This window comes from Seriola dumerili, unplaced genomic scaffold, assembly GCF_002260705.1.
Source record: "Seriola dumerili isolate Sdu_G_001 unplaced genomic scaffold, Sdu_1.0 BDQW01000199.1, whole genome shotgun sequence".
Classification (NCBI taxonomy): Eukaryota; Metazoa; Chordata; class Actinopteri; order Carangiformes; family Carangidae; genus Seriola; species Seriola dumerili.
Window position 1 is genome coordinate 565,640 of NW_019174454.1, and position 23,033 is coordinate 588,672.

The window sequence follows — 23,033 nt, forward strand, 5'->3', positions numbered from 1 at the left end:
CACAGGAGAATTAAAGAATGATGAGACAACATGTCACAAAGAAATGATTTATATACATTCTGTTTGCAATAATGTATCGGTTGTATTGTAGCATTATAATGCGGCTAACTGATGACTGTCTTATACATGGCTTAGCTGAGCCAATTATACAGAAACTGGATGTAGATAATCCACTTTTCTCGTTTCTTATGCAGAAAAAAAGTTATGCAGTTCAACCACAACAACACTGATGAGACGGGTTATTAAAAAAGGATTTTCATCATTCCATATCTCATGATAATTGAGGAAGGGTGTATTTGTATGGCTTTGCCAAATACACTACAGCAATAATGACACATATTCAAGCAAAACAGCAGCAACATCGTAACATTTACCTTAAGACAGATGCTTTTTTTTTTTTAGGACTACACACTGTAATTGTATTCTTTTTTGTGGATATTTCATTTAAATAAGATTATAAATTGATTTCATGACATCTAATAGCACAGATGTCAAGTGTTATCATGGCTGATTAAACAGACAAATTGTCAGGAAGGAACTTAAATGACACACTATATAAAACCTTGGTAAAAGTAATGCAGTCATACAGCAGAGCTGAAAATCCCACTTTCATTTAAGTGATAATGGTCAGTTTTTGTTGAAACTGTGTTTAAGAGGTGTTGATTCAACTGTGTAATGATTTCGGGGGCTGCAATTTGTGCGGTGCTGTTGAACTGTGTTGCATTACACAAAGAGGTGCGTCCGTTGATCAGCCTGTTCTCACTGATTTTAATGAGGTGGAAATAGTAATAAGAACACCTGTCAACACGATAACATTCATCAGTACCACCTACAGCAGCATCTGAAGAGATCACACAGTTGAATCAACACCTCTTTAACATAAATTCAACAAAAACTGAAGATTTTAGCCTTTATGAAGGGAAGGATTTATTGCAGCTCTGATTTATGAGACTGCATTCCTTTTAGCTAGGTGTTCCTAATAAAATGGTAACTGAATTTATACTGAATAATGGCAATAAATGTTATATTGTTGATTATTAGTCTCACCATGAATTCACTTTTTCCATGAAGGTGTGATGTTTGACCCCAACAACGCCATACTGCACCAATACTCAGCCACAAGAAACCAATAAAATTTCCAATACCACTGAACAAACCATTTCAGAAATATCATAATTCAAACATCTCACATCGACAACTTAATCGTGTTTCAGCCCAACTACATCAGCAGGCGTATGAACAACCAACATTTATATGAAATATAAAATACTTCAAATAAACAATAAAATGAGCAGCAAATGTCTGAAACTAGGATTTCTAATTAATGTAATTATACAGTTTTAGCACAAAACAGAGGCAGGAGATAAAAGTAACCTACCAAGAAAAGTGTGAAATTAAAAAGGCAAACAAAAAAGAAAAAAAAAAGAATCAAGTACAACTTGGCTGAAAGGTAAATGCACTGTAGATTATCCATTAGAGGGAAAAACCGTAGATTGTAACTTCAAGGCTAATCATAACAGAATGAGATGTGCAGGGCTGCATACAGAGCCAGAGCATGTTTGAAGTGACCTTTTCTCTGCCGATCACGCAGCTGAACAAACAACAACTAACTCTGACTAGCAAAAATGAGACATATCCACTCATCTGATATCACCACGGGGCTGAGTCACAGCAAGCCAAAATCAACAACCAATAAAAATGCTTTGCTGAGAAGCAGATAGCAGCAGTGAAAGGTCATCCAAGGTTGTGCTCATCGCTGTCTGATTGAAAAGCTGGTGACAAACACATTAACATGTTTACGCGCTTAACTGACTCCCTTTTGATCGTGTACAGCTTAATATGATCACTGGCATATTACTTGGATAGTTTAATAAAAATCAAACTACTTTAATTTTAAAATCACATTTTCTGTTGCAGGAGACACGGGACATTCATCTGCTATCAGCAGTGAACTTGAGTTGCAGTTTATGTGTTGTGTTAAGAGTGTGAAAGGTAAGCTTTCATTATGGTTTGAAAGTTTTAGAGTATAGATTGTTGTTCATGGCTTTTCTAGAGAAAATGTCTTTGTTATTGACTCTGACCAAACATCTTAACACCATAAATGGCTTCAGCATTCAATCCAATCATCACTGAGCACAGTTCCTTAAATATAAAGCCCGGCTCCATCAATATTCATCACTCAGCTCTCTAGACTCCTCTCTGTCTGAGGATTGACACTTCAAATCCTGTGATGGAGGTTTATGTCAACACAGCGGTGTTTAAAGTTTAAAATTAATGGTTTCACCATGATTCCTTGACAGGATCGTGATTAAAGATATTATCCACTCTGGTGTGTAATTTGACCATTGCTGTCTTACATCCAAACAGAGCAGTGTTACATCCTTGGACTTTAAAGCTGCTACTTTCGGTACTTTGATATCAATAATGGATCAAACACAATATATGAAAAGTTTGCTTGTAATGACAAACCCACAGAGGATTATAAACTGATGCTGTAGTCCCCCTCAGCTCTGTGGAGCACTTGATGAATGCTGTTTTAGTTTTTGTGGCCTACAAATTTACCATTTTGGTTCACTCTCTCTGCTCTTATCAGCATTGTTTTCAGATGCAGTAGGCAGCTTCTGTTTTTAGCAAAAACTTCTACAAACACCAATATACGCTACCTGTTCAACACCAAGCAGCAGACACACAAAGTTGTCCTACAATACTATAATACTAACATGGTTAAGTGTGTGGAACGGTCATAGCTACTTCCACATGGGAATCAAACACCACTCTCCTATCTCACAGTCCCGTGTTTTGTTGACCCATCCATCCACTACAACCTCCTCCAAAAACAGACTATGTCGCTCTATATACCACGTCCCCGCACTTTTCCTTTTACTCTTGTTATAATTACTATGGCTGCTAGATGTCGCCTGACAAAAAAAACATAACTATGGGTCATAATAACCTGCTGCACAAACGACCTATGGGCTTCGATTTTAATAATCAACGTTTGGTTGGACCAAATTAAAAATAACCACTTGAATAGCAATGACTCTACAGCAAAACAGGGATAGACAGAGGTCATCAGACATTGTTTTCAATTGACCAAGTTGTTACACTTGTATTAGCCACAACCGAGAATATCTAGTATGTCAGGGGTGTGAAAATAGAAAAAATCTTAAGTGAGTGCAAAAACTTTTGTATTATATTATTCTCATATAAAATTTTGAATGTAATGCTTCATAATACACAATACTGTTGATGGAAACATGTCTCATGAGCAAAAGAACTACTTTATTAAAAGTTTTTGTGTCTGCTGTCATAAAAAGTGTAGTGTTTTAGCTATGATGTCTGTCTTCCCTCCGCTGTCTTTCTATACTGTAACTTTCAGCCTCAATCCTCCTGTATTTCATAAAATGTGACAGTTTCCCTTGTCAAGAAAAAGAAAGATTATCTCCTTTGCCAAGGCCGCAGAAAAATACAAATGTCAATAAAATGCAGTGGCTAAGCATTAAACCAAGCTAAATGCCTTATTCAGTGAAACTCTATCCACACCAGTACGTTTACACCTACAGTAGTGAATGAAACGTATAATTCTGACATGTCTTGGTCTAGGAGTTGACACCTGGGAGTGGTCAATACATGACAGCTGGCAAACAAGCAAGGCTGTTTTCACACAGGGAAAACATGAGCTCAGGCTTGATCCATCGCATCCAATCAATGAACAGCCCGGAGGTATGCTGAGGCTCAGCGAATAGTAGGTATGAAATGAGAATTCCTGTGAGATAAAGGTGGGTAGCTCAGGAAAGTGATCTCCTGAGGTCTTTTAGCATCTTTCACAGACGTGATCCTTTAGTAAACACGCTAACCCTGATTATTTTAATCGCAACACCCCTGGAACATTTAAGACTAAAAGCACCAAACCATTTTGTACAAACTGTACAAATTCTTCTAACCTTGTCATTCATAATAATAGTGCTGTCTAAAAGACTGAGAACCCTTATTAAATGAAGCAATGCAGTTTTATCACCTCTGTTAAAAACACAAGAAAAAACTATGCAGCTATTGTTGCAGATGCACATACACACTCACACTGCGCACACATACACACACTGCTATTAAAGTTTCTGTCACTTTGAGTCTGGCATTTAGAGCTGGGAGTTATCCATCCTGAACATGGGATTTAAACCAAAGCTGCAACACGTTTACAACTTTTAGCTTCATTTAGTGCAATCTCCGATCCTTCTCTCTGCTTATTCCTTCTAGAGAGAAACCCCAAGAGACCGGGAGGTCTGTGAAGTGTGTGTTTTGGGAACTGCTGTTAAAATTTAAAAAGAATCAAGGCATATGGGCTGCAACCTGTGTGAGAAAATTACTAAACAGAGCCCTTGTCGTACACAAAAACAGGCTCGCATTGCTACAGGAGTGATACTTTTGTAATGTAAGAATACAGAAGCTTGAAGTGTCACTGGAAAGCGGCAGTCAAGGGTAAAACTCATTATCCTTTTGAAAGATCTGCTGGCTTCTCTATTAACTCAATGGCTGCATCTCCTTTTCCCTCAGACCAAGTGCTAAATGCAGATCAAATGAACTAGCTCTTCACCTACTGTACGAGGTAATTAATGGTAATGTGCTGTCCAAGTCGTGGGGTTTGATCGGGGGAAAAGCCATTACCTGATAAGGAAAGGGGGGCAAGAGTTCAGAGGGACTCGGCCTTTGATCAAATAAATGCTTTTAAAGAATATAGATTCTGTAGTGAGTGATTTAACATGGCTTTCATTTGAATTGTAAAGCAATGGTTTCTATTTAAAATCATGCACTTTGCTGAGCTACCATTGCACATATATGTGCTCTCAGTAGATATTATTACCTTGAGTAACTTCTGCTCTTCTTGCCTCAGGTAAATGAGAAGTGAGAATTCACTCACTTTCATAGAAGCAAATGTAATGAATTGTTTAAGTATTGACATAAAGTAATGCTTAGTTGCCCAGCAGGTCAAGAAAACTCAGGGAGTTAAACTTCTGCTACTCTATGACCCAATTCAGATGATGAAAAGCGTTTAAGTATTACATGAGCCAACATGTGCATGTTTGGCCTGTTTCTATTCAGACTTGTTTCAGGCTTTCTCTTGTAAAACAAGTCATCCATCTACAGAATCTACTTACAGCATACACTGAGGATTTTGGCCATGTCTAAGACTGTGCATATGTTTTATTCACGACCGCGGCACCTCTGTTCTTCTCTTTTATATGATGGAAAAACCAAGACTCCCACTTTTCACTTTTTGCGTCTTTTTGCTCAAATCCTGCTCCCAAATGTCTTGCAAACAAAAATTGCAGTGGAAATTGCTATTTAACGTTTTAACTGACAGACATTAGACTTACAACTTCAAAGTACATCAGGTCCCTTATCCTTGAATTATTCATGGCAACATGTGGCCCTCAACCTTGCGTGATGTGAAAATATGCACAAATGTTGTTGTTGTACGTCTGGAAACTGACAGGAGAGCAAGGCAAACTGACAACGTGCCTTCAAACTGATTTGAGCCTGGATTTTCTGATGTTAAGACGAACACTGTTTGCTTCACAAATGGATCACCTCAAGTGCTCTCCTTATTTTAGCAAAAGGCATATTGGGCCTTGAGATTATTCATTGCATTGCATTCCTTTCCCCTCATATTCTGGCATCGACTTCTTCTTTAGCAACTTCATCAGAGGTCTGCTTGTTTTGTTGTAGCTGGTTGATTAGTCCACCCTATCATGTGGTCAGGAGGGATCACATTAGTTTTTTCCTGAAAACAGGCCAGCACAGAGAAACAGAGCTGTGTACTAATGCAGGTTTGGAGAGCGCTTTTAATGACAGCTTCAACTAAGAAGCCACTGTGGACCAGGCCGTGCACTTGGATGCCTTTTGAAAACACAAAATAACAAAGCAGCTAATTAGCTAATCAAACTCTGTTGTGGGCCACTGACTCTAGCTCTCTCCTTATCATAGTCACTGCCATCCTTTCTTTTTTTTCTTTTTTTTTGCTTTAATACATTATTCTTAAATATAGCTTTAATATACTTTGTTTGACTCATTGCTTCATATGTGAATTGCTGGAAAATTCTAACCTAAGCCTTACACATTTATATGGAAAACGTGTCTGATTTAAACCGAAACCATACCACTCAAACAAAAGGTGCAATTCAAATAAAAACCTTTATATGAGACGTGCAGAACAGTAAATGTGAAGGTCGAGGACCCCACAATTTGAAAGTGCGAAGCACTGCCCTCTCTCATCACCTCCATCCAGCTGCCTCTTAGTCAAATGGGTTTGTGCATTTTGCCCTCTTTTCACAGAGGGAGGCCAAAGGCTCTTGGAAAGGTGATTAAAATGAAAGGTTTATTTTTTTAAATTTACTTCCAGCAATGGCATGCGCATAGAGTCAAGGTTATACCAGTAGATTCTACTTCATATTGTCTTTTTTTATTTTTAACTCAAGGGTCACTCTCTACACCCCCATCGCAGGGAGTTACACACAATACACATATAAAGCTGTTAAAAAGTCATGGAATTAAAAAAAAAAAAAAAAGCTTCTCCCTTTCATTTCACAGGCATCATTTGAGGAGCCTGATTCATACAACGATTTTTTTTCTTTTTTTCTCCATGTAAACGCTTGTAAATCAAAAACTCAACTAATTTGGTATTTTCAACATTCTATAAACAACATTTCTCATTTATTTGATGGTTGCTTTGACATTAATTAGATGAGACACTAGACAGCTATCACAGCCTTTTCAGCGTCAGATATTCCCTGTTTATTTGTGAGGGTGTGAATGTGTATGTGCATGTACCCATGCACTTGTGTATGTCAGCAGAAGAAAATGCCGTGCCTCATGCTTGTCTAATAGCTGTTTTATTCACTTGGAGCAGCATGACTGCGAACTATACCACAGCCAATCTGCCTGCTTGTCTGACTGCATGGCAAATGGAATTGCTAGTTCCACACTTTAATCAATCTCATTCGCAAGCCCTGTGGTGTGCACAACCGAAGGAAGCGGAGGTGCTATCTTACATAATTAGAAAATCTCGCTCACGGAAGACCTGGCGACAAGAAACTGATTTCCTGGTGTCACATAATATAATTATAGCCCACATACACATATCATAATGTGTGCAAGTGGACTGATGTGTTAAGTCTCATTAATCCGAGACTGAATGTTAAGGCTGACTCTACCAGCCTGTTAAAAGTTTGACAATCATTTCTTTATTAATGTATATTCAGGCAGAAGTTCATACATCTTCTGTTGTCACTGGTGGCCAATGGGGGAAATAGATAGAACCATAAATGTAGATATCAATGGGATGAAGTCTATAATTATGATAATTGGTGTTGAAATCACCATTTTTGTGTTTAAAGGGAAACCTTTAATAGAGTCCCTCTGGGACTGTGAATGTAAAAACCATTGACAGAGAAGCTGATGAGGGAGCACTGCCTTTGTTTTCAAGCACTTCCTTATGCGGATAGCGAATGGCAACATTGATATAAAGACAAGATAATTAGAAAGCTGTAATCTTATAGTTCTTGTTGATGGTTTCTGGCAGCAATTCTCTGCAGACCGCCCTTTGCCATATTGGCGGAAACAATAGGGACATCAGAGAAAAAAAGCTTCTGATGTTGCTCTCACAGTAGCTAAGTCAAGTAATTACCATATAATTAAACTATTACATCAATGTGAGCAACATGTTAATGACAACATTACGGTAAATGGATTGTTTAAATACCAATGCACCAATGCTGCCCTATGAAACTGACCACTGTGGCTGTAAGATGAACTGCAAAATAAAGCAAAGTTCAAATACTCTGCCATACATTGTTGTATGTACTATGAACTCATCAGGATCCTTGGTTCGTCTATTTACAGTTTCTCAAAAAAAAAAATAAACAAGGTTATATTACTGAAAAAGAGAGAGTCGTGGGGAAGAGAGAACACACTGCAAGTCTGTGACCTGGAATACACCGCACTGTGGTTGTGGATGACAGAGACAGGGTGATGATAGCTGTCTCAGATAATAATCGCTGATTGTATGTCTAATATGCAAGAGTTACTGTATCATGTATTCTCTCCTGTGCACTCTACATGTCTTGTTGCATGTGTACACTCTTGGTTGTTTGTTTGCCAGATGTATCTTCACACAGTATATATTTATGATCTGAGTTAATACTGCAGGCTCATTTTACTCGGGGGAATAATGAGCAGAGGGTCTCATCCAGCATGTCTGTGAGACAGGACTCATGGGAAACATAGTGCATGTGTGTGTATGTGTGTATGTGTGTGTGTGTGTGTGTGTGTGTGTGTGTGTGTGTGTGCGCATTGTATGCATATGTGTCTCGGGAATAGCTGTTTATATAGTGCCACTCTCTATTGAATTTCTGCTCCACTTCAGCTTATTACCTGGCACCACTGCAGAGCCACGCAGCTTTTAAACAACAGCTAGCCAAGTGCAAATACACAACTAGCTGATGCAGTACCACAGAGGCTTTAGAAGCTGCAGAATCTGCTGAGCTTCATGCAAAAACAATCAGGAGCAGCAGCTGTAACTTTTAACAGCCTCTTTTACTGACACAAAATTTGACCCGAAGTCCAATTAAACCCCAAGATCCTGCAAAAAAAAACAACAAAAAAAAAAACTATATAATAAACAAAAAGTTACCTTCATTTAAATAGCTCTTCCCTAACTCATACTTTTCTTAATTGCAATGAAAACAGCTGCAAAAAAAGTAGTTTGAAAAGCAGTAATACTTCACTTAACAAGGAACTGTTGCGTGTGGCAGCCTTGAGTTTTTATACTAACAGCTAGAAGAAAAAAAAGTGAATATCTGGCAAACAGTATGTTTGGCACAAACATATAAGAAGAGCAGATGGTCAAAATGCTGCAGATGTTGATCTGAAGCAGTTAAGATCCAATGGATGCACTCAACAAGATTTCCTGCCTGCTATTGTTAATACATTAGCACCAACAGACAATGACATCAGACAAACTGAAAGCACAGAAGTTGTTTGCGGAAGGGTTCCACCTACCAGACCCTGCCAATTTCAGCATGATTACAAGACATCCACAGAGCATAAAATGGAGTCAGTGGAAACCTGTCACAGGAGCACTCAGATTGATGAAAATGGACATGTCTAGGTGGGTTAGGGAGTGGCGGATGTCAAAGGAGAGAAATTATGGGGGATAACCACAAAAACAAGTAATCTGAATGGCTGGCTTGGTATTAACATGTTGGGCCATAAGGTCATCCTCCTGTGTGTATACAGTACAGTCTGAACTTTTATTTCATGACAGACTGATGTTGCTATTTGCTGAATTTCATTCCCACTGGGTTGGAAAAGTCTGAAAGCAATTCATCAGTGCAAAGCAGCCTACCTCCTTCTCTCTCTCTCTCTCTCTCTCTCTCTCTTGAATCAGCTGAGCTCAGACCAACACTTCAAATCCTAATGTCTTCATGCCAACTAATGGCTGCCTATTCTCAGTGGCTGTTGGCAAACATTTCAACTTTAGAAAAGATGGGTTATTTTTGACAGCATGGTGATAGAGAATGAGCAACGGTTGTCATGGAAAGACAGCAGGGCGTATGATTCATTGTACCCAGGCCACACTGGTGTGGGCTTGTCTCCAGCAGCACAGGCACACTGGGTGTCTATTCTTTGCACCCAGAGTCTGAGGTTCATGAGCTGGAGCTGACCTTGTAGTGAAGTAGCTATTGCCTCACTGTTGGCATTTGCAGAAGTGTTTTAAAATTGGCAGAGTAGAGGAAATTTGTAACTTTAGCACATCGCTTTTGTGTTAATTGAAAACAAAGGCCAACACTCTAGATCTCTCAAGCACAAATTACATTTAATTTTCATTAAATTAGACAGACTTTCAGCTCGGCCTACACAGCACTTTACATGTTTACTGAATGCCAGGGGACAATGCACTTTTAAAAAACATCACACTCGTGGCTTACCATGCATTCAGACAGCACTGCGTTGAAAATAGGAATTGCACATATTTGATTGGCCACTGCGGCGCCTAGCTGGATGACAGAGCATTGTGTTACAACAAAAGACAGGCTCTCTTTTGTTGGAAACCCCTGTGTATTTTTGCGTCTGCACCTCCACTGTGCCAGTGCAGTGGCCTCATTGAAATGAATGAGGGGGCTATGTTTTTTCATGCAGTGCTGATGTCAGTCTGAACATGGTGTTACAGTTCATTACACACTGTCACCTTAAAAGCGCACTAAATAACTTCTTGTGCCCCCACACTTAATAGCAATTTGTGTCTGTCCTGATAACTGTAGGTGTGACATTCACAGCAGAGTTTTAATTGACAAGATGATGGCCAATCACTCACAAGGGATGACGTGAGTGGATTGTGAACATTAACAGTAACAGATGCCACATGGCCAAGGTCCAGCAGAAAGTCAAATTGTGACAGTAAATTTAAGAGCTCACCATCTTGACTGGCTCAGTCCTGAAGACAAATACAGCATTACATTTAGCCTTTGCTGCCTCCAGCCGGCCCATAACACCTGACTCCCCTCGACAGAGAGCTGCGGAAGCCAACCGATCATAAGCTGGTTGACAGCTCTGTCACTGTCACTGCCACGACGCTCCAATTTTACTCAGGAATCAGGATTTAAGGAAAAAATGAAAGAGGTAGCAGCGAAAGAAAGCTATGAGAAAAAAAAAAAAGAACATTCGTTCCTTCATGGAAGGATGACTCCCCCTGGGTCAAACATGATGACAGAAATAGAAATATGCATTGTGTGGTGTGTTGCCAGCTCCTGTCAAAGCTGGACACGACGGAGGAGATCATTCTTCAGAAGCTGGAGAGTCTCCGGAGGGCCACGACAACAGTTGGTAACACAAACAGACATCACGGACAAATCCTCACTCCACCACTTTATGAATTCTTGTAGTGTCTGAATATGTAGATTGAAGTAATAAATGTGTCAAAATATAAAAATGAATACATGTTTATGTTTTCTTTTTATTATAGGTGATTAAAAATTTGATGGAACTAATAAAAAAATGTCCAGGGGCAGAGGTTTTCCAAGTCACAGACCGACTAAAGCTGAAGGAAAAAAAACATGCGAACAGTGAAACTTAATAGTGCTGGTTACATCTGATAAACGACAGAGAATGAAAGCACGGTTTGTGAATAAAGACGCTAAAGTTATAAAAGTACATGTGTTTGTATGTGAGAGTGTTAACGAGCCTTTAAGTTGTTTCTCTCTCTGCAGCGAACGGCCCCACAGTCCCCTCACTGCTCCATCTCGTAGTATACAACAAGTCTCTGTATCGTTCTCTGATGGGAGCAGAGAAAAACTTTAACTCCATCACTTGAGAGGAAATGGCAGCACCTGGTGCACAGCCCATGGTTCAGCTCCCCATCAATTCTCAGGACATATTCAATGAATTATGACACAGCCTCCTTCCCCATCTCTCAAACACACACACACGCACGCACGCACGCACGCACGCACACTCATACATCCACACAGACATTTGCTACTCCTTTAAGCCACCACGTCCTCTTCAGTCTTGGTGCCAAAGGAGGAATTAAAGTCAACCTAATAGGCCTTTCCAACTAAAACGAAAGGGACGGGAGGTGGAAAGCTGGAAATGAATGCCAAAAGTTCATCTTCACTATTAGGTCTTTCAGTCTAAATGAGTGAAGATGAATGATAGTTTGTACTGAGGCAGAGTGACGGACACGGGGAGGAGGAATGAGATTTAAAGAGCGAGTTAAAGACTGAGAGAAATAGAAAAAGAGGGAGAAAGTGACAGGAAGAGATGGTGACAGAGGGAAAACCCTGGGCAGACAGATGGTGGCAGAGAAAGACAGTGAGACGGCTGACGGACTATCGGTAGTGCGATGTCTGTGGCGCAAGGATAATCTCGACGATGCAGATGATGATGGTGATGAAGAGGAGGATGGTTATTATGATGAAAACAATGTTGATGTGGCACTTGTAGTTCAACTTCTGCACCCAAGGGATTTCAGGCAGGCAGGCAGGCAGGCAGGCAGGCAGGCAAGGAGACAGCGGGTCCTGGGGGAATTCCAGCTCTCAGTGGGTGTCATTACCTGTCAGTCAGCATATCTCCCTCAACAGGCCTGGCCTACAGACAGAGCCACTGGCATGTAATTGTGTGGAAGGTCAAGGCAGACCAGCGGACGGTTTGATGAGTGGAAAAGGTGGGAAAGGTTGAGAAGGAGGAAAGAGAGAACAGTTGTGGTGATGACAGAAAGAAAAGAAGGAAGCTTTTATGAAAAAAGGTAGTGAGAGAGAATGAAACCAAATGTTTGTCACCTCCTGTGAAACTGTTAATAGAGACTGTACATACAGTCATAGCCTAAAGTAACATGGTGTCCTTTAGGACTGAGCAATATGCACATAATGGTATGTTGTGACACATTTTTTATCTTCATCCAAAGCCTGCAGTTCCTGCGAGATCAATAATGTTGCCATTAATTGTTCAGCCCTAGTGTCCTGCATTTGTTTGAACTGTAATAGCATTTGATATCTGATGTGACCTCAGAGACACACTAAAACAGTCTGCTGGCCATAAAAAGCCACGTGCAGCCTGAGAGGAGCCTTTGGCATATTGACATGGTAGTTTAATCTGCGGTAAACTGACCTTTATTATTCAGGACGATGCCTGACAGTTGATGACAGTGGCACTTCTTTCACAACAGTCTGATGGACCGACCTCAGACAAACCTCATTCATGGAAAGGTCAATGCAGATTCCAGTCCTGTGCAATACTGATGCATTTAAAGCTGCAACCATTAGACAATTAATCAATTAGTTTACCTACAGAAAATAACTTATTTTGATTGAATTTTTTTTTTTTTTTAGAAAAAATGCAGAACATTTGCTTTTCCCACCATCTCAGTTGTGATGATTTGAACCTTTTCTTGGTCACATATGATGGTAAAGTGAATATGACATATGATGACTTCAGTTTAGTCTGTGGAAATTAAAGGCATTTTTGCCATTTAATGAAATTTTATAGACAAAACGATTAATCAAAAATAAGATGTGTTAGTTGGTGAGACTGAGGACAATAAATGACTGATCGTGACCCAGATGCCAAAAGGATTGAATTTATTTGCCAGCATGTCAACATCTGTTTACTGTGCTCACATAGGTTAACAGCTGTCCAAAATGAAAACTGATATTCACAGCAAAAAGCAAATGAGTGATAAAAGACAATCATCTGAGACTTTACGTTACAGTCTATGTTTGCTATCTACCATCCAGCTGTAGAAGAGGCGGTATCTCTCTGAACTCGTTGCGGATGGATGAAGCACCTTTGCTCTTTGCTGCATCATCCTGTGGCACTGATTGGCCTGATCAGTAAACTAAAATGAAAACTGAGCTTGAATGTAATATTTCAGACACCGCTGGGAGAATTTTGTTTAAAATTTAAAAATTGCAAATAACTGTGGCACACTGTTGTGGGCTGCAAATGAATGGCAATATCTCAAAATCAGAACTCAATTCATACAGACTACATATTCCGGCACTATAGTTATATGCTGACACTACAATGGGGCCATACTGTGCATAGCTTCATGCTCAGCTAGTTTGACACAAATCAGACAGCATGTTGGCCAACAGAAGAGACCCCAGTGGCCGACAGATCTACAAGCAAAGGGTGCCACTGTTGACATTTGGACACGCCAGAGGAACTGGGCAACAATGATACTGTCGTAAAAAGAAAAAGAAAAAAAAAAAAAAAAGGTTTACAAAGCTACAAAGCTGTAGGCTGACTCCATACATAACATGTCAACAGTGGTTTGACATAGGAAAAAGAGGCTTGTCCATAGAATGGACAGATGTGCCGGACTCATAAAGCCACACACAACTCCAGGTGAATAAAAGTTTTAAAGGGAAAGAAAATGGCAACACTGTGCCGTTCCCCCGTTATCTGTTATTACCACATAGCCGTTTCCTGAATCTGTGACAGCCTTTGATGTGACAGTCTGGGGGAAATGGACAGACATTCAGCCACTCCAATGGGTTGAGAGCACCCGTGGGGGCCAATGCTCATCCTGTCGCTTTAGGGCAATGCTACAGTATAATCCACCACATGAAAAGGACATTAGTAACCTTGCTCTCAATCACTCCCCCCCCTCTCTCTCCATCTTGCTCTGTCCCATTCTTTTCCTCTTTATTTCTTTTTCTCTCTCACACACACACACTCACACTCACACGCACTGGCATGTAGTCATATGCTCACACTCTGAGCGATGGCCACGGCACATGAAGTATCGAATTTTTATCACCATTTCAACAGGGCAGGCAGGGACACAGCTAAAGTCATGGACTCTGCGAGTATCCATCACCCGAAGAGACAAAACCAAAGCTCCTTAGGCCCTTCAACAGTATCAGAACTGATATGTACTGGATATCCCCTGATACTATAACTCACAGTCATATTTCTCTTTCCCTCACCCTCTCTCTTGATCTCCTTTCCCTTTACGCGTTCAAGAAGAGAAAAAAAAGAAAGAGAAAAAGATGCTTCATGACCAAATTTTTTTGCCCCTAATCTTCTCCGACCAACATGCATTAAGTTATTAAGTGAAAGTTCTTGAATGAAAACGGGACAGATATTTTTGAGGACCTTCAAATGAAAGATTCGGAAGAGAACGGGGTCGCATGGCTTGAATGAAATAAGAGAAATTAACTGAGATACTTATTTCCATAGAATTAAAATAGATCAACATTTAGTGATTTAACCAGCTAAAATACAATTCAAAAGAAAACGAGAATCAAATGAAAGATACAAAGAGAAGAGGGAACTGTAGCTTAATTTATCCTTTTATAGACTATCTACATTCAGCATTAAGAAGCATCAGGCTGGATTAAGCTTGGTTTGAAAGACAGATACTGGTGAGGCTGTGTTTGTCTCCGCAGTGAACGGAATGGTGTGAGAGATTCGAACTGGTCCTCGGGGAAACTCGGCTCTCCTCAAGAGACTTAAAGCACTTTTGAAAAGACTACACAGATAATAAGATGGAAGGGAACATGAAGACGTGTGGAGAAAAGGTGTGGAGAGATGCACAGAGGGAGGGAGAGCAAGACAAATCATTTGTGAGTGTTGGGGAGTTGAGAAGAGGCAGAATGTATCTGAGGGCATCCAAAGTTCTTGTAGCCTAGCCTAATAAAGCTCCAGGGAGAACAACCATGTACTTGTCAACCCAGTGACAGGTACAGTGTGTTGGTCTGTGCCTGCATACATATGTGTGTCGTCATCATCCTCTCACAGCCACCGCTGTTCCTCCAGGGAGCTTGACCTCTCTTGTTCCTAGCCACAGCACCCTATAGGCAGCAGTTTTGGTCTCTCCCTTACTGTTTCTACCGTCTGGTTCTCCAACTGAGGGCCACTTTTGCCTCATTATACCCGCACCTAAACAGTGCATGGGACCCAGATGGCTAGTCAGGACCCTGGAGGCTACTGAATGCCACCACAGCACCTTTCTCGTTCACACACGCATGCAGACACGTGGCTCCATGAACGAGGCCTGAATGTTGAAGAGGTGTGGGATGTTATCATGCAGACTACAGACCTCTAGAGGTTTCCCCAGTGAACAGAATAGGATGGTTAACAATGTAACTGGAAGACCCCGAGGGATCTGCCAGGGTGAGCACTGTGTGGTTAAGTTTGATGCTAAGAACACGCTCTGTTTGTGAATGGGTGTGTGTATGTATTTACATGTACCTCTGCTCCAGTGTATGTGAGCAAGAAGCAAAGAGGACAATATGCTTTTGTCATTTGGGTTGTAATAGAAGTATCCGCATGGGATTCCCTGCTGGAGCGTGTATCCAGCTGATAAGGTGAGGGATCCGGGGACAGGACAGGGCAGGATACAGGTGAGCGGGAGTGGACGGTAATCCACGGCACTTCCCTACAGGACTGCACTCTGTGTAATCTGAGGTAAGGAGATAGGAGAAATACAAGAGGGACAATCATCCACTGACCCTGAGCAGTCAGGGAGCCGGTGATGGAGACTGCAGAAGCAAAAGAGGAAAGGAGAAAAAGCCACGCAAACACACACGCTTACATACACACTGACACCTGGAGACCTGTCAATTGATTCAGTGCAGAGCGAGTTAATAACACAGTCGGCTGCACAGCGAAAATAGCCTACCTGTCTGTACACAGTTAATAGACTGCCACGTTGCCCTAGAGTCCCAGTCCCAGTATGTTTCTGTGTTTAATTGTGCTCGTGCTTATCTTATCAACAATGTCCATTAAGTCCTGCCATGAAATTTGTCATTTCTCCACTACCTGTACCTTGTTAATCAATCTGATCCTCTGTTTCCCTACTTCCACCTCTACTCATGCATTTTTCTCCTCATTGGGTGTGTGATGACTAGATTATGTTATGACTCAAAGCACAATGCAATGGCCCATTTAATATAGATTTACATTTACATTTACATGAATGGGTGCTATCCTGTGTACTGTTACACCATATTTATAATCACTGCCTCTGTCCCATACGGTTTTATTGTGAAAACAGAGCAAATCAAAATATTAGAATAGTTTTTATACATCAAAATAAGATGTCTTTCTTCAACTTCACTTTCATTAAATACATTATGATGTTAACTTGATTTACTTTGATTTATCATTGATTTATCATCATTGTAACAATGACCTCAGAGGTTTTTTAATTAATATGCAACTGCATATTCAGTGGACGCAATGTGTGTTTGGTGTTGCACAAAGCTACTGCTCTGAGTCCAAATAATCAGATGTAAATAAACTTCTGTAAATTGGTTCACTGAACATTTTTAATGTTCTGAAGAGAAGAATAGACCCATGACAGCACTCCTGTGCATCAGCCAAAAATACCAAGCTAATTTAAATATTGTACCTGAAAAAGCAATCACACAGTTTGAGAATTGGTCAAAATCATTTTCATTGTTTTCATTGTAATCTATGAGCCTGTCTTTTTTTAGTCCAACTGTTTTTTCCTTTGTTTTTTATCTATTGTGCTTGTATCTCAGGTAATAAGAAAATATTGTCAACCGCTATCAAGCCATTTACTGCAGCCCTCATTTATGTTTCACTTATGTTAATGCTGTTTTACATAAAAGAAACCTCCACATCCTTTTTCCCCCCTTCTTATTATCAATATCCCTACCTTCTCTTTCCTCTAACCTTCAACTCTTATTGCAACTTCAATGTGTTTTTTTTTAAATGGGACTTCTTTCATTATTATTCAGCCATTTTCTTTTGTTAGTCTGTTTTCAGTTTGACCTTTTCTCATGTAACTGCACAAGAAAGACTTGAATGTTTTTAGTAGGCAACGTTCAAAGAGGCCTGATTAAATGAGGAGCGTTCAAACTACAACATGGCAGCAAAGGATCTTTTTTTTGGAAAGAAAGATGCTGTGTTGCCTTACAGCAGCCAGTTTATTTCTCATATCTCACCACCCCCATCCCTCTTGACTAAAATTCTGTCCCTTGATCTCATTTATCAGCCTGACCTGCATGAGCGGAATCGTTAAATATACCACATTGTGAAATACACCACGCATTTTCTGTGGCAGCATCATTAGTGGTGAGCTTTGCTGTTGCCCGTGTCCTCACAACCAGATACATATCTGGTATGTAGCCTACCTGGAGCTGAGAACAAGCCAACTACAAGTCCCTCCCAGGGTTAGCTAGCCATTAGGCAAGCAGCCACCCCATGCCTCATGGAGAAGGGCCTTGTAAATTAACCATTAAAACATGGCAAAGAATTTCAAATAAAACAGCAGGCAATGCCACAGACATAAACACGGATAAGAAGATGGATGAGGGCATATGTGCAGGTGAGTGCACACATCCGTGTTAACACACAGTCACAGGTAGCTGCATGAGCAAACTTACACACATCTGTGTAGCCAGAGGTGGTGCTCAAGGCCCGGGTGGCAGCTGCCGATGGCTGCGCCAACTGATTGTAATGGCAGCGGGCCTGGCGACAGCTGGGGAGGGGGGCTCTGAGGACTCGCCAAACTCTTCACTGAGAGTCATGATCAAAGATGTGGCATAATGGAGTGGGACTGGCAGAATGGGGTGTCAAGGGAGGAGTGTGTATATGAGCCATGCGAGAGGGGTCTCCATATGTGCATGTGTGTGAGTGCGTGTTGATAATTTGCTCATGCAGGTCTAAAATGGATGGATGAGATAAGAAAGGCATTTGACACCGGGGCAAGGGCACCAAATCAGTGTGCAAATACACCACCTGGTTATGTGAGAGGCTGCTACTAGGACTGATGCATTGTAAGGTGTATATCTAAACATTTGTTGGTAAATGTTAAAGCCAGCAAGTAGTACATACTGACTCTTTTCATCCACATCATTTGTGTTTCCCTGCTCCCTCTTTCTTTTGACAGCAAGCTATACACACCAAAAAAAAGCTTTTTTTTTTTAACCAAATACAGTAAACCACCAAAGAGAGTGGTGGGCTGATTTCTGCAAAGAATTTTTAGTGGTTAGTTTTGCTTCTTTTTCAATATTTCTAATCCAGCAAACAACATTACCCAGAAGACTGTTTTGCTATTTTGTGTTGTGATGTTGTTGGGCCAACACCCATTTCTGAAGCCTTAAAGTCGCCTGAAGACACTGTAAAACATTTTAGAAAATGGCCTTGGCACATCAATAATTGAATGAATCCTGTATTTATTAAATAGCAAGCCTTAGCTTCTGAAGTTTGTCGACTCAAATAGCTGTTTTGAAAATAGTAGTATTTTAGAGGTTTTAGAAGTGCACTTGTTCAATAATTTATCTTTGTACTGTCATGTTATCTTTCCTTAAAAAAAATAAAATTGTTTGTTTTGTCTGGATATCAGATGTGGAATCAAAAATTATGTCAAGGATTAACACTTTTAAAATGATAGTATTTAATTTACACATTTCCGTTTGTGGCAGCACTGCCAGAAAATATTGGACATTGGCCCAAAAATGTTTTTTACACTGCCCAGGACACCTAGGTGGCCCAGGGATTACAGCACTCTCCCACCTTCACAAGACCCTGAGAGGGATTATGTCCCTGTTGTTGCACTATCTTGGATTTCTACTACTTGGTCAATGGTGGTGTAGAGGTGGCTTGGACCCAGGGGGATACAGTGAACCTTTATGAAGCTCATAGCTGTCAGGTGAAAAGCAGCAGCTGGTGACTCCACATGTATTGGAGGAGACACTTGACGGTCTTTACCCTCTGCAGGTCAACAGTGACAAGCACCGCAGTGCAAGAGGAACGGGCTAATCTGAATTGGGAGAAAAAAAAAAGGGAAAAGTTGAGGAAAAAAATTAATAAATCAATGGGGGGGAAAGGGATTTACACTTTACAGACAATGAATACAAATTTTCATCTGCTCTGACTCACAGCCCTCAGAGACTAAAGTGAGACAAAGATACCAGGAGCGAAAAAAACAACTGCTATGATCGGTCAATGAAGCCTTCTGGCCAATATCAGCCATTACTGCTGTTTTCCTGCTGTAATCGACCAAATCCCATACAAACTGTCTGTGATGATCCAAGCTCACACCCATTAGCTTCAGCATAGCTGCCATCAATCTCAGCTATAGAGCCGTAGATGCTTCTCTGCCTGTATGAAGACTTGCTTCTCTCTTGTACTGCAAGGACAATGAGTACATGTGCTGCAAGTGTGTGTGTGTGTGTGTGTGTGTGTGTGTGTGTGTGAAGCTTCTTATCTGGAATGAATTGGACAGGGACAGTTTCCTGTAATGGCAGCTATTTGTGATCTTCTTTACCCCCTAGCAACAGTGCTGGAGGGAGGACAAAGAGAAAGATATGGTCTTGGCTGTGTGTGAGTGGTTGTGTGAGTGGTCGGGTAGTTGCTCGCAGTTATCTATGGACCTGCGAGTCAATGAACTTTCAACATTTTCCAACAGCAAAGCATGATGGGACGTCCATGATCTTTTGTTCTGAATTATGCTCAGTTTGACCGGTTTCTGACACTTTCATTTGTCCAAAATTATCATCAAAATCACACATAATCATCCTGCCCTCCTACTCTCCGAGCACTATTAAGTAGAGTACTATCATTACTTCCCATTTTATAGGTGTCATTACACAGATGCAAAGGGAAAAAAAAGTATTGTGCGTGGCCAGGGAAAAAAATATGCAAAAATGGTTCATGGTTCAAATCTGATTGCTTTTGTAGTTAAACAGCACCAGTAATCTACACAGGCTATGAAACAGTCTATTTACAAGACAACATACAAACAAGGTGTCTGTCATTTCTCCACTCAAAAAACGTGACTGGTTATAACTGGTGGGACATTTTCTGTCTTTCTTTAGTTTGTTTCTAAATAGGAAATACAACACAGTGTAAGTTCAATATATTCCCCCATTCATACACAAATGTTGTCTTGTTACCCTACAGTACACTTTATTCTGAGTAAGTTAGTAAAGTTCACAGCACTTTTCACAGACATGAGTCACAAAGTGCTTTGCAGAGCCATAAACAGTTAAAATCAATCAAAATGCAAAAAAATAAAAATAAAAATAGAAAACCCACAACAAAGGAATACAATACAGTCTCAGGTAAAAGAAACAGATCCTGTTTAAACAGGTAAGTCTTTAAATGCCTTTAAATGACTTCACTCGGCAAACCTTTGAGATGCAGGCAGAGCATTCAACAACTTATGTGCTGCGGCCTCAAAAGCCGTATCACCACAAGTCTTTAATTTTATTGTAGGAGGGATGATTTTTATGGTAATGACAAGATGTGAAAATGAAACCATTGTACCATTGTACCCTTCTTGAAAGGCAGGCAGTAAATTAATAATACGGGGATGAGGCTCTGCTTTTCATGAGCAATGTTGTGGCCATGAGGTGTATGTACAGAACATATTGCGACAGCTGCTGCAGCCATCTGAGCATAAAGACCTTGTCACTGCAGCAAAGTGACAAGGAGCTAAGTGAGAGGACATTAGGAAAGTTAAAGTTTAATAGCAGCGTAGTCGAAAAATATCCAGAGAGAGAGAGAGAGAGAGAAAGCGAGAGAGAGGGACAGGAAGTACCACTCCCTGTGAACGCTTACATACTGTATATGCATGAGCCAGTCTATGCATGCGTGTGTACCTGGGACTGATGTTGTGTTGTTCTGCCCTAATCAAAACCCAGTCAACAAAAGCTGTTTTCCCCTGCTAGCTGCCAAGAGATAATAGCTCCCCACAGGAGGAAAAGCAGAGCATTTTCAGCATTTACAGCTACATTTTCATGTATCAAGGCAGAAGTGCAAGCACTGGCAGAAGTTCATGGAACCTGCATGGCTGGCCGTGGCAACACATATTTAGTGATTTTTTTTTTTTTTTTTTGGATGAAAGGCTTTAGTACAGCAGCGGTGCACACGTGCTGCAGGTGTAAAATGGTTTAGAACAGAGGGAATGAATTACAATAAGTGTTTGGTTGGCATCAATCATAACTAATCAAATCATCTCCTCTAATTCCTTTTAAAAGCAGGGCTCTCTCCACAATACACTGACTGTAATGGATGAGGAGAGTCAAGAGCCGCTGCACAAAAACAGCTACTGCAAAGAGGAAATTGATGTCCTTGTCTGGGAGATGCAGCGCTGTAAGGTGCAAATGTGGGGTGAATAAAAATTAACAGTGGAAAAACTTGCTGCTTTTTCCTGTAGAAAATGCAGGGCAAAGTATTAACCGCTAGTTATTATAGATTTAAAAAAAAACTTAGCATGCAGCAGAAACAGAACGATAGCTCACTGATGTCAGTAGGTACCTAAACATGCAGGCCTCGAAAAGTAATCACATGGGTCTCCAATTGGATTGTGACTTTTATAAGGAGCCACAATAAAAAGGACATGCCCTGGCAGTGGCATTCGAGACCACTTGTAAGCGATCCAGCTATGTGTTGCTGAGGCAAGTGAAAAGGGAGTTGGATGAAAGTGGGATGAAATGAACGCAAGGAGTGATCATATCCATCTCATGTTGAGATAAAATGTCATATCTATGTTTTTCATCTGGAAAAACAGGAATGAATCAAACGTTCTGACCTGCTGGTTAAATGTGCCACCCGAGTTTCTGGGGTAAAATGTGACAGATGATGAAAGAGAAGCCATGCTTTCCTTCATCTTTGGGATCAAAAAAAAAAACCTTTGCAGCCAAATTATTGATACATTATTAATTCTACACATAAATCATGTCACTTGCTATTTTGTTGACATTTTAAAGGATAGGTTTGTATTTTTTTTCAAGCCTCTCTTAAAACAATCATGTGTCCATCTGAACACTGAAACTGGTTTTACTTGCTGTAATCACTACAGCCGTTCGTACTGGCCTTTATAAAAATCTATTCCTAATGCACTTCCAATGTAAGTGTTGGAGGACAAACGGAAGGCATCAGCAAAAACTGTTTAACTCTACATACAGGCATGTGTATTGTTAAGGCAAAAATGTGAACGTATCCTTTAAGGCTTAGAAACATGGATGAGTGGATATCTGTAAAAGAGTAGATACAACCTGACTGGCATTGGGGTTTTCTCTCAGATAGATCTAGTGGAAGGGCGCACCACAAAGGTTTTGGTTCAGGTTGAAAAAAACGAAATTTTTCTTTTGATAATACACTATGTAACAGTCACACACTCTGCCTCAAACAATGTTTCTGGTGAGATATTTTTTGTGCAGTATCAAACACGCTTAGTAAGCACGGACACCAGAGCAAACATTTATAATATTGTGAGTTTCTGAGAATATGATACATTTTAATTAGAGACAAAAAATAAAAGATTTGGACTGTGGGAACAAACTGGAATACCTACAATAACGCAGATACACTCTGAGAAATAAACAGGAGGACTTTGTTGAAACTCAGAATCCCTTCCTGACTTATTTAGATGGTGATCATATGAAATGTTAACAGTTTATGTTAGCCCGGGTACATTTACTAGAACATTTTCTTTTTTCAGTTGTTAGCTCAAAGGGAGGTTTTTTTTTCTTCTTTTTTTGTTGTTGCTGTTTTTG

The 23,033-nt window shown here is 40.3% G+C and overlaps 1 protein-coding gene across 1 annotated transcript in view; it reads right to left on the reverse strand.

The window, feature by feature from the left end:
- Positions 1-23,033, reverse strand: part of grik4 (glutamate ionotropic receptor kainate type subunit 4) — a 144,540-nt gene that overhangs the window by 111,660 nt on the left and 9,847 nt on the right. The window lies entirely within an intron of this gene.